Raw genomic sequence first — 13,336 nt, forward strand, 5'->3', positions numbered from 1 at the left:
GTGAGCATGTGCTCAGAATGTGTGGGTAGTACAAACGCTTGAATCAAGTGGGAGTTAATCTTCCAGATAAGATAGTGACTGAAGGAGTTCTCTAGTCACCCTCACCAAGTTACTGGAACTTCATGATGAACTATAATATGCAAGGGATAACAAAAGCGGTTCTCGAGCTCTTCGTGATGCTAAAATCGATGAAGGTAGAAATCAAGAAAAAAGCATCAAGTGTTGATGATTAAACAAGACCACTAGTTTCAAGAAAAGGGCAAAGGGAAAGAAACAAAACTTCAAGAAGAATGGCAAGCAAGTTGTCACTCCCGGGAAGAAACCCAAAGCTGGACCCAAGCTTGAAACTGAGTGCTTCTACTGCAAAGGGACTGGTCACTGGAAGCGGAACTGCCCCAAGTATTTGGCAGATAAGAAGGATGGCAAAGTGAACAAAGGTATATTTGATATACATGTTATTGATTTGTCCCTTACTAGTGCTCGTAGTAGCCCCTGGGTATTTGATACCTGTTCGGTTGCTAAGATTAGTAACTCGAAACATGAGTTGCAGAGACTAGTTGAGGGTGAAGTGACGATGTGTGTTGGAAGTGGTTCGAAGATTGATATGATCTTCATCACACACTATACTTTCGGGATTAGTGTTGAACCTAAATAAATGTTATTTGGTGTTTGCGTTGAGCGTGAATATGATCAGATCATGTTTATTGCAATACAATTATTCATTTAAGACAAAGAATAATTGTTATTCTGTTTACATGAATAAAACCTTCTATGGTCATACACCCAATGTTAATGGTTTATTGAATCTCGATCGTAGTGACATACATATTCATAATATTGATGCCAAAAGATGCAAAGTTGATAATGATAGTGCAACATTCTTGTGGCACTTCCGTTTATGTCATATTGGTGTAAAGCGCATGAAGAAACTCCATGCAGATGGGCTTTTGGAATCACTTGATTATGAATCATTTGATACTTGCGAACCATGCCTCATGGGCAAGATGACTAAAACTCCGTTCTCTGGAACAATGGAACGAGCCAATGAATTATTGGAAATAATACATACAGATGTATGCAGTCCGATGAGTGTTGAGGCTTATGGCGGGTATCATTATTTTTGACCTTCACAGATGATTTGAGCAGATATGGGTATATCTACTTAATGAAACATAAGTCTGAAACATTTGAAAAGTTCAAAGAATTTCAGAGTGAAGTGGAGAATCATCGTAACAAGAAAATAAAGTTTCTACGATCTGATCGTGGAGGTGAAAATTTGAGTTACAAGTTTGGCCTTCATTTAAAACAATGTGGAATAGTTTCACAACTCACGCCACCTATAACACCACAGCGTAATGGTGTGTCCGAACGTTGTAACCGCACTTTATTAGATATGGTGCGATCTATGATGTCTCTTTCCGAATTAGTAATGTCGTTTTGGGGTTATGCATTAGAGACAGCTGCATTCACGTTAAATAGGACACCATCAAAATCCATTGAGACGACACCGTATGAACTGTGATTTGGCAATAAACCTAAGCTGTTGTTTCTTAAAGTTTGGGGATGCGATGCTTATGTCAAAAGGCTTCAGCCTGATAAGCTTGAAACCAAATCGTGGAAGTGCGTCTTCATAGGATACCCTAAGGAAACAATTGGGTACACCTTCTACCACAGATCCAAAGGCAAGATCTTTGTTGAAAAGAATGTAACCTTTCTAGAGAAGGAGTTTCTCTCGAAAGAAGTGAGTGGGAGGAAAGTAGAACTTGATGAGGTAATTGTACCTTTTCTCAATTTGGAAAGTAGCTCATCCGAGAAATCCGTCCCCGTGAAGCCTACACCAACTGGAGAGGAAGCTAATGCTAATGATCATGAAACTTCAGATCAAGTTGCTATAGAAACTCATAGGTCAACTAGTGCACGATCCGCACCAGAGTGGTACAGTAATCCTATTCTGGAAGTCATGTTACTTGACCATGACGAACCTATGAACTATGAAGAAGCTTGAGGCCATGAAATCTGAGATAGGATCCATGTATGAGAACAAAGTATGGACTTTGGTGGATTTACCCAATGATCAGTGACCCATAGAGAATAAATGGATTTTCAAGAAGACTGACGCTGATGGTAATGTCACTGTTGTCGGTATCAAAATCGGCGGATCTCGGGTAGGGGTCCCAAACTGTGCGTCTAGGGCTAATGGTAATAGGAGGCAGGGGACGCGATGTTTTACCCAGGTTTGGGCCCTCTCGATGGAGATAATACCCTACTTCCTGCTTGATTGATCTTGATGATATGAGCATTACAAGAGTTGATCTACCACGAGATCGTAGAGGCTAAACCCTAGAAGCTAGCCAATGATTATGATTGTTGTTGTCCTACGGACTAAACCCTCCGGTTTATATAGACACCGGATGGGGCTAGGGTTACACAGAGTCAGTTACAGAGAAGGAGATCTACATATCCGAATTGCCAAGCTTGCCTTCCACGCAACGAAGAGTCCCATTCGGACACGGGACGGAGTCTTCAATCTTGTATCTTCATAGTCCAACAGTCCGACCAAAGTATATAGCCCGGCTGGCCGAGGACCCCTTAATCCAGGACTCCCTCATTAGCCCCTGAACCAGGCTTCAATGACGACGAGTCCGGCACGCAGATTGTCTTCGGCATTGCAAGGAGGGTTCTTGTCCAAATTCTCCAGAATACCTGTTGTAACACGCACTGTCCGGCTTCCCATTAATGTTGCACTCCTCGGCTTCTATGCTTTAATAATGGTTGTCTCCACGTGTCGAGCGAATACGAGAAGTCGGGGCATTTTTACATTTGCCACCCTGACCATGTGATTAAATCGTCTATTTAAAGGGACGGGGATCCTCAGATCCAAACCACACCATCTCCTCCCCGCGAGTATCCATCGGAGCATGCCCGGAAAAATCCATACCACCATGGTCGGTCGTCACAGCTCCTCCTCTAGCTCCCATAGCACTAGGCCAGGTGATGGGAGAAATGTTCTGTCCCCCACAGCCGACTAGTAGAGTTGCAGACAAAAGGGTTCCTCACGCCTGCGTACATGGTCCCCGTCCGAGCTGGACTAGCCACTTATAATGGCGGGGATCAAGCGGAGAGTTCTCCAAACCCATCCAAGGGGGAGCGAGTATGCTTTGTCCCCTATTTGCTGAGGGGACTCGGATTTCCAATCCATCCTTTCCTCCGCGGGCTCCTGAAGTTCTACGGCTCCAGCTGCATAATTTTACCCCAGCATCCATACTGCATATCGCAGGCTACGTCGCCTTCTGCGAGCTTTTTCTGGGTTGCGAAGCTCATTTTGAGCTGTGGAAGAGGCTATTCTACATCGTACCCCGCACTCAGGAGGGGTCGGTATATCAAGTGGGCGGAGCCGAATATGGCGCATCGTCGGGACCGGATACCTGTCCGGTACCCCGAAGAAGACATCCGGAGACTGGCCTTCGGAGTGGTTCTACATGGAGGACGTACCTCTTCTGGACCCTATTCGAAAGGGCCTTCCCGGGTTTGTAAATGCCCCGTTGAAGAAACGCCATAGCTGGTGCCCCCAGAGCCCCCAGGAGGAAGATAACAGAGAGATCCTTTTCCTAATGGACAGGATAAAGACGCTGGCCAAATCAGGGCTGACAATAATTGAGGTTATGTCCATATGTATAATGCGGGGAGTGCAGCCACTTCAATATCGGGGGAAACCCATGTGGCACTTCAATGGAGAAGACGATGCCACCCGCTGCGGCCGCAAAGGTCCGGACTCCCCTTCCGCTCTGGCGAAGATATTGTTCGATTTGTACAAAGGAGAAGAAGAGGAGTTCATCCGTATCAAGCCACGGGATGGATTCTCCATGTACAACCCCCCAAGCTGGGTGAGCGGCTATCTTTTATTCCAGTCTTTCCCGCATTCTTTAGCATAAATATTTACCTTGCCAATTCATAGCAGGAACTGCGAAAAGCTATGAGGGAAGTTCACAGCCCGTCTCCACAGCTAGAGGACCCCAACCGGGCCCTCGACCACGGACTCGAAGAAGATCCTGACACATTTGTGGAGCTCGTCGACCGGACATTTTATCAGTTAAGCTGCGACGGCGCGTTGGTGGCCATCATAGCTGATTATTCTGGCCTGCTCCCTGTATCACAGGTAAGTAAGACTAGAGTCCCAACTTCCAAAAAGGAATCCCTCTTCGTGCCTTAGCCACCGCAAATGTATTGCGTTTTACAGGGAAGGCCATCGGGACACCATGCCGAACCCGTGGTGACTCGTCAAGGGGCACCGAAGCAGGGTAGGCTTAAAAGGAAGGCGGTCAGGACCGAGATGCCGTTGCAAAGGTATGTTTAAAAACCTTCTACATGACTATAATCATTAAAATATAACAATGTCCATTGTCCTCTGGCAGAAAAAGCGCTCGCCGGACTATATCTGAAGAGCCTGCCGAACACGCCTCCACTAGCCGGACTCCGAGGCCGGACTCAAGGGCGGAGGTCAACGCGGACGATCCTCATACAGAGGATGCGGATAAGTTCTACGCTACAAACTCTGAAGTGGAGAGCGCCATGAATCATAGGCACCGACGGGCTACACTACGCGACCCTAACTTCTCCGAAGAGGCGTTCAATGCCTTCAACTCAGGGGACGTGTACATCCGTGCTGCTCAAGGTGGCCTCGCCAGAGACACGGACCAGTACATAAAGTATATACGGGTAAGACCATTTGATAAGTATGTACATTAGTAGCCCCTGAGACTTGAAATAGTTGGCACAACTGATTTAAGGATCCTCGCGTGCATAGGTTCTGACAGAGAAGAATACCCAGCTGTCTAAAGAGCTGGAGGAGTGCAAAGCCCAACTGCGGGCCGCAATTGTCGTAATGGAGGAGTCTACGAAGGCCCCATTTGGTAATACTTGTTCTGATCGAAAATAATGTCATGGCACGTACCAGTTAAGTATTCGGCATGAATGCAAATCTAACAATAGATTCTGCAGACAATCCGGGAGGCAATCCGGAGATCGTACCAGAGGATGAGCAACATGTTCGGTGACAGCTGAAGGCTGGCGAGCGTGTGCTTACAAAGGTTATAAAGGAGAAAAATACTCTCCAGGACGCGAACACCCGACTGGACATCAAATTAAAGGATGTTCGGACCCAGCTTGCTGACTCCGTAAAGGAGAATAAGAGGCTTCGACGCGGCATATTTAGTAAGTGCTCTAACGAACCACTATAAAGTTCGGTGAAGAAGTGTGCTAACAGAATTATGTCTGTAGGCATGCTGACAGGTCGTCCTGAAGCGGAGATGCCCGGATCTGCAGGCAATCTTCTGCAGGAGCTCTCACAACTGCACGAACAAGTTCGGCAGGTGATGTAGGGTATTGCCCAAGCCTTGTGGCCATCTGCCTCCCTGCCAAGAGGCATGGGGGAGCTTGTGGAGATGCTCAAGGGAGCGCGGCGGCGCTTACGATTATGGAAGATATTGGCCTGCCGACAAGGTGCGAGGGAAGCCTAGGCCATGGTGAAGACGCGATATACAAAGGCTGACCCGAACCACATGGCCGAGGTCGGACCTGTAGGATCAGATGGGAAAGAGATCCCTGTAAGTCTAGTATATGACCAGGTAGCATTAGCCGCTAAGTATTCCCAACAGGACTGTAGGCTAGACAACCTGTTGGATGGTATAGAAGAAGAATTTAGTCAGTCTAAGTGACTTTTGTACTTCGAAGGACACATTTGTCCCTAGCCGGATTGTAAATCATTTGTCTTGGCGGACCTTTTCGCTTCAACCTCTGGACCCGACAGTCCGGAGTGTATCCGAATACCCGCTCGGTTATGTGAAAACTGGGGCATGCATGGAAACCAGGCGTAGGGGTCATAAGTGCTTGAACAGACAAGTACCCAACTAGCTATATTATATTACATGGGTAGTAAGAAACATCCTCCAGGGAGAATAGTTCCGTTAAGGGTTCCTTTCCCTGTTGGTGTGCATGTGTTAACGTGCATGTCCGAACTGCAGAAAAAATGACGCAGGATATAATCATCTGGGGGCATGTTTTGAGATAGGTAAAAGACATCTTTTGTTCACCGACTGAATACTCCCTTAAGAACGCTAGCTTTCGGCTTCACCCAGTTTGAGGTACACATCCGGCTGACCCGACAATAACAATCACAGAGGTGCTCCCCTTATGCCCTAGCCGAATTAACGGGAACGTAGGGCATAAACACAAGAGCCAGACAACCCAGCTTGGCCAAAACTTAAGTCATATCGATGCATATAGTGGTGAAAAAAGGCACATATGGGGAAATGACGCATATGTGGTGGGCATAAAGCCCAGAAGATAATTACATTAAGCTTCTGTATAAGAAGCCCCCAGGTATATTAAGCACGCATAGCGCGGCAGGAGTGTGCGGTCAAAGCATACTTGAAGCTTTTAAGGCTATATATAAAGAGGGGAGAGAGAGGATATAATTTAAAAAGGGAGACGGAGGTAAGGAGACAAACATAGAGTTCGGCACTAGGCGTAGAATCTTCGTAGTCTGGCCGCGTTCCATGGGTTCGGCTCGAGTCGATTATCTGATGCATCACGCAGGCGGTACGCACCTCCCGTGAGAAATTTTCAATGATGAAGGGACCCTCCAATTTGGGCTTGAGCTTGTCCTTTTTCTTCTCTGGTAGGCGTAGAACGAGTTCGCCAATGTTATAAGTTTTGGCCCGTACTTCTCTGCTTTGATACCTTCGAGCCTGTTGTTGATAGAATGTGGAACGGGCCTTTCCGACGTCACGCTCCTCCTCCAGGGCATCTAAGGTGTCCTGCCGATCCAGCTCGGCTTCTCTCTCTTCATACATGCGCACCCGAGGTGAGTCATGGATGATATCGCAGGGTAGCACTGCCTCTGCGCCGTACACCATAAAAAATGGTGTGTATCCGGTTGTGCGATTTGGTGTGGTCCACAGCCCCCATAGTACGGAGTCGAGCTCCTCGACCCAGTGCGTATCTGATTCCTTCAAGGATCGCACTAGTCTGGGTTTAATGCCGCTCATAATAAGACCATTCGCTCGTTCGACTTGACCGTATGTTTGGGGTGATAGACGGAGGCATAATCAAGTTTTATGCCCATTTTGATGCACCAGGTTTTCACCTTGTCGGCTGTGAAGTTTGAGCCGTTATCGGTGATGATGCTGTGGGGGACACCGTAGCGGTGTACGACCCCGGATATAAAGTCTATCACTGGTCCGGACTCGGCCGTTTTAACTGGTTTGGCTTCTATCCATTTGGTGAATTTATCGACCATGACCAACAAGTATTTCTTCTTATGGTTTCCTCCTTTAAGGGGTCCAACCATATCGAGTCCCCAGACAGCAAAGGGCCAAGTTATGGGGATTGTTTGGAGGGTGGTAGGTGGCATATGGCTTTGATTTGCAAAAAGCTGGCAACCGACTCAATGTTGGACAAGGTCCTGTGCGTCTTCCCGGGTTGTCGGCCAGTAGAAACCTGTACGGAAGGCCTTGCTTACGAGCGCCCGAGCTGCGGCATGGTGGCCGCCGAGTCTGGCATGAATTTCGATCAAAAGCTGCCGCCCTTCCTCTTTGGAGATGCACCTTTGGAGCACTCCGGTCGCGCTTTTCTTATAAAGCTCTCCCTCGTGGACTTTGTAGGCTTTAGAGCGCCGCACAATGCAACGTGCCTAATTTTGGTCCCGCGGGAGTTCCTGCCTATTTAAGTAGGCTAAGAAGGGTTCTGTCCACGGGGCGATGACCGCCATAATCACGTGGGCCGAAGGTGTTATTTCCGTGGCGGAGCCTCTGATTACGTCAGATTGTTCAGGATCTGGGGTTGTGTACGGATCTGGACTGGTATTGCCGGTCTCCCCTTCCCATACCTCAGATGGCTTGAACAGCCTTTCCAAAAAAATATTAGGTGGGATGGGGTCGCGTTTAGCGCCGATGCGGGCAAGGATATCCGCCACTTGATTGTTTTCTCGAACCACATGGTGGAATTCGAGCCCCTTGAACCAAGCTGACATTTTGAGAATGGCATTGCGTAGGCCGCCATTTTCGGGTCCTTGGCGTCAAAGTCTCCATTTATTTGAGATATTGCGAGATTTGAATCCCCATGTACTTCTAGGCATTGAATTCCCATGGAGACTGCCATCCGAAGACCGTGCAACAATGCGTCATACTCGGCTGCCTTGTTGGAATCTGTGTAAAGTATTTGGAGTACGTATTGGACTGTATCTCCAGTGGGGGATGTCAGGACGACGCCAGCCCCTAGACCAGCTAGCATCTTAGAGCTGTCAAAGTGCATGATCCAATTGGAGTACGCGCCGTACTCTTTAGGGAGTTCGGCTTCTGTCCATTTGGCGACGAAGTCAGCCAGTACTTGTGACTTAATGACTCACCATGGTTTGTATGTTATGTCGAACGGGAGGAGCTCGATAGCCCATTTAGCAATCCGGACCGTGGCATCGCGGTTATTTATCCTTGAAATCGATGCATAGGCGTCAGGATTTGTCCTTCTTTGGTACCATCACCAGGTTTGCTAGCCAGTCCGGATGTTTAATTTCTTTGATGAATCCGGCCTCGAGTAGCTTGGCTAGCTCTTCTCCCATGGCTTGTCGCTTGGGTTCTGAGAAGCGCCAAAGAGTCTGCTTGACCGGCTTGTATCCCTTTAGTACGTTTAGGCTATGCTCGGCCATCCTGCATGGGATACCTGGCATATCTGAGGGATGCCAGGCGAAGATGTCCCAATTCTCGCACAAGAACTCTCGTAGTGCGACGTCTATTGTGGGGTTCAGCTGTGCCCCAATGTTTTTGTAGGGTCCGTTGGGTGGACCTGGAATTTTACTATTTCGTCTGCTGGTTTGAATGAGGTGGACTTGGGTCGTTTGTCGAGTATCATGTCGCCCCTGTCCACTGTGGAGCGCAACGCTGTTAACTCTTTAGCCGCGAGGGCTTCGGATAATGCCTCTAGGGGTAGTGCGGCGGTTTTATTTTCGGCGCGTAGTGCTATGTCCGGATGACTGGCCAGAGTGATGATTCCACTAGGCCTCGACATCTTAAGCTTCATGTACCCGTAATGGGGTATAGTTTGGAAGCTTGTGAATGCATCCCGCCCCAAAAGGGCGTGGTATCCATTGTTAAACGAGGCCACTTGGAATGTGATTTCTTCGGACCTATAATTCTCCGGCATGCCGAATACCACATCCAGTGTTATTTTTCCCGCGCATCGTGCCTCCCGACTAGGGATGATTCCTCTGAAGGTCGTGCTGCTTTGCTCAATGTGGCTCTTATCTATTTCCATTTTGTTAAGAGTTTCCTCATAGATGAGGTTTAATCCGCTGACGCCGTCCATGAGCACTTTAGTAAGTCGGAAGCCGTCCACAATCGGACTAAGGACCAAACTGGCTGGTGCTCAGATTGTTCGGAATTGAGGTTTGTCGCTGGCATTGAAGGTTATGGCCGTATCATTCCACGGGTTTATTGCTGCGACGTGGCAGACTTCGGCGAGGCTGCGGAGCGCTCGCTTGCGCCTATTGTTTGAGGCGAAAGTCTCGAAGACTGTCGGTACTGTATTGTTATTTTCTGCGGGATGATGCTCTGCGGTATTGTTGATGAGAAGGTCCTCGCCGCTCTTGGCCACCTGCCGGAGTATCCAACATGCTCTAAGGCTGTGTGTTGATATGATGCCCGGTGTGCTATGAATTTTGCATGGCCTATTGAGCCATCCCTCTAGTACGGTTCCACGCCCTGTAGAGGGTTTTGGCTTGTTTGTAATTGGGTTGGGTGACTTGCGAGAGCGCACCCTTTTAGTTCAGACCAGGGGTTTAGTTAGGGCCTGGGGATCCCAGAATTTTGTGTGGGTTTTCCAGGCGCTTTCCATCGCACAGTATTTCTGTACTATGGCCGCCAAGTCGGCAAAGTGTGCTATGTCACGGAGACTTATAGCGTTGAGAATTCCCTTGTCCGTGCAATTTTTGCAAAAGAATGAGATTGCGTCTTCCTCGTGACAGTCCTTAACCTTGCTCATTACAAGGATGAATCTGGCCCAGAAGTGGTGTACTATCTCTTGGGGCTCTTGTCTAATGTGGGAAAGATCACTTGTGTCTGGGTGGGTGGGTAGACTTAAGTCCACATCCTGACCCAATATTTGACCCAGGGGCAAAGGAGCTCCCGAGCTTGGCAGCTCGGGCTCCAAAATGTTGCCCAATATTTGTGGCCCGTTGCCCGATTCTATGTTCGGAGCCTGGGCCATGTCCTCTCGTAAATGGGTATCCGGCTCAGAGAGCTCGGTATCCGGACATAGTTCGTCCTCAAAATAGAGGAAGAATCACTGTTTTGTTCCTCCACCACCGCCATCTGATGGGTAACTGGCGGAGAGTTAATCTCCCTTTGGTCGGGTTTAAACCTGATCCGATCATAGTCTGTAGCGACTCTCAGGGCGGCGATGCGATCCAAGAGCTCGTTCAGGGAGGAGAGGTCCATTGGATCCATCCGCTCGGTGAATTCTGAGCTGACGTGGAGGCTGTTCTTGATGTCCTGAGAAGTCATCGTCGGCGTGGCCGCCGAACGGGCGGCCATGACGAAACCGCCCAGCCGGAGAGTTTGAACTACAGCCAGGGACCCTCCAGAGGTGATGTTGTTCTTGACAACAAGGCGAGCCATCAAGCCCTATCGTGACCGCACAGTGGAAATCTCAATGAAAGCACCAATGTCGGTGTCAAAACCGGCGGATCTCGGGTAGGGGGTCCCGAACTGTGCGTCTAGGGCTAATGGTAATTGGAGGCAGGGGACGCAATGTTTTACCCAGGTTCGGGCCCTCTCGATGGAGGTAATACCCTACTTCCTACTTGATTGATCTTGATGATATGAGCATTACAAGAGTTGATCTACCACGAGATCGTAGAGGCTAAACCCTAGAAGCTAGCCTATGATTATGATTGTTGTTGTCCTACGGACTAAACCCTCCGGTTTATATAGACACCGGAGGCGGCTAGGGTTACACAGAGTCGGTTACAGAGAAGGAGATCTACATATCCGAATTGCCAAGCTTGCCTTCCACGCAAAGGAGAGTCCCATCCGGACACGGGACGAAGTCTTCAATCTTGTATCTTCATAGTCCAACAGTTCGGCCAAAGTATATAGTCCGGCTGTCCGAGGACCCCTTAATCCAGGACTCCCTCAACTGTCTATAAAGCTAGACTTATTGGAAAAGGTTTTCGACAAGTTCAAGGAGTTGACTACGATGAGACTTTCTCACCCGTGGCGATGCTCAAGTCTGTCTGAATCATGTTAGCAATTGTCGCATTTTATGATTATGAAATTTGGCAAATGGATGTGAAAACTGCATTCCTTAATGGATTTCTTAAAGAAGAGTTGTATATGATGCAACCAGAAGGTTTTGTCGATCCTAAAGGTGCTAACAAAGTGTGCAAGCTCCAACAATCCATTTATGGATAGTGCAAGCATCTCGGAGTTGGAATATATGCTTTGATGAGGTGATCAAAGCATATGGTTTTATACAGACTTTTGGAGAAGCCTGTATTTACAAGAAAGTGAGTGGGAGCTCTATAGCATTTCTAATATTATATGTGGATGACATATTGTTGATTGGAAATGATGTAGAATTTCTGAATATCATAAAACGATACTTGAATAAAAGCTTTTCAATGAAAGAGCTCGGTGAAGCTGCTTATATATTGGGCATCAAGATCTATAGAAATAGATCAAGACGCTTGATAGGACTTTCACAAAGCACATACCTTGATAAAGTTTTGAAGAAGTTCAAAATGGATCAGTCGAAGAAAGGGTTCTTGCCTGTGTTACAAGGTGTGAAGTTGAGTCAGACTCAATACCCGACCACAACAGAAAATAGAAAGAGAATGAAAGTCTTTCCCTATGCCTCAGCCATAGGTTTTATAAAGTATGCTATGTTATGTACCAGACCTATTGTGTACCTTATCATGAGTTTGGCAAGGGGGGTACGATAGTGATCCAGGAGTGGATCACTGGACAACGGTCAAAGTTATCCTTAGTTACCTAAGAGGACTAAGGACATATTTCTTGGTTATGGAGGTGATAAAGAGTTCGTCGTAAAGATTTACATCGATGAAAGCTTTTACACCGATCCGGATGACTGTGAGTCTCAATCTGGATACATATTAAAAGTGGGAGCAATTAGCTAGAGTAGCTCCAGCAGAGCATCATAGACATAGAAATTTGCAAAATACATACAGATCTGAATGTGGCAGACCCGCTGACTAAATTCCTCTCACAAGCAAAACATGCTCACACCTTAGTACTCTTTGGGTGTTAATCACATAGAGACGTGAACACGATTATTGACTCTAGTAAACCCTTTGGGTGTTGGTCACATGGCGATGTGAACTATTGGTGTTAAATCACATGGCGATGTGAACTAGATTATTGACTCTAGTGCAAGTGGGAGACTGAAGGAAATATGCCCTAGAGGCAATAATAAAGTTGTTATTTTATATTTCCTTATTTCATGATAAATGTTTATTATTCATGCTAGAATTGTATTAACTAGAAACTTGATACATGTGTGGATGCATAGACAAAACACTGTGTCCCTACTAAGCCTCTACTAGACTAGCTCGTTAATCAAAGATGGTTAAGTTTCATAACCATAGACATGTGTTGTCATTTGATGAATGGGATCACATAATTATGAGAATGATGTGATGGACAAGACCCATCCGTTAGCATAGAATATTGCTCGTTAAGTTTTATTGCTATTGCTTTCTTCATGTCAAATACATATTCCTTCGACTATGAGATTATGCAACTCTCGGATACCGAAGGAATGCCTTGTGTGCTATCAAACGTCACAACGTAACTGGGTGATTATAAAGATGCTCTATAGGCATCTCCAATTAGGATTTGTCACTCTGAGTATCGGAGAGGTATCTCTGGGCCCTCTCGGTAATGCACATCATAAGAAGCCTTGCAAGCAAAGTGACTAATGAGTTAGTTGCAGGATGATGCATTACGGACGAGTAAAGAGACTTGCCGGTAACGTGGTTGAACTAGGTACGAAGATACCGACGATCGAATCTCGGGCAAGTAACATACCGATGAACAAAGGAAATAACCTATGTTGTCATAATGGTTCGACAGATAAATATCTTTGTAGATATGTGGGAGCCAATATGAGCATCCAGGTTCCGCTATTGGTTATTGACCGGAGAAGTGTGTCGGTCATGTCTACATAGTTCTCGAACCCGTAGGTTCGCATGCTTAACGTTCGTTGACGCTAGAGTAGTATTAAGATATTTGATGAGTGATAACCAAATGTTGTTCGGAGTCCCCGA

The sequence above is a fragment of the Triticum dicoccoides genome, chromosome 3B (assembly GCF_002162155.2).
Source record: "Triticum dicoccoides isolate Atlit2015 ecotype Zavitan chromosome 3B, WEW_v2.0, whole genome shotgun sequence".
In the NCBI taxonomy this organism is placed as follows: Eukaryota; Viridiplantae; Streptophyta; class Magnoliopsida; order Poales; family Poaceae; genus Triticum; species Triticum dicoccoides.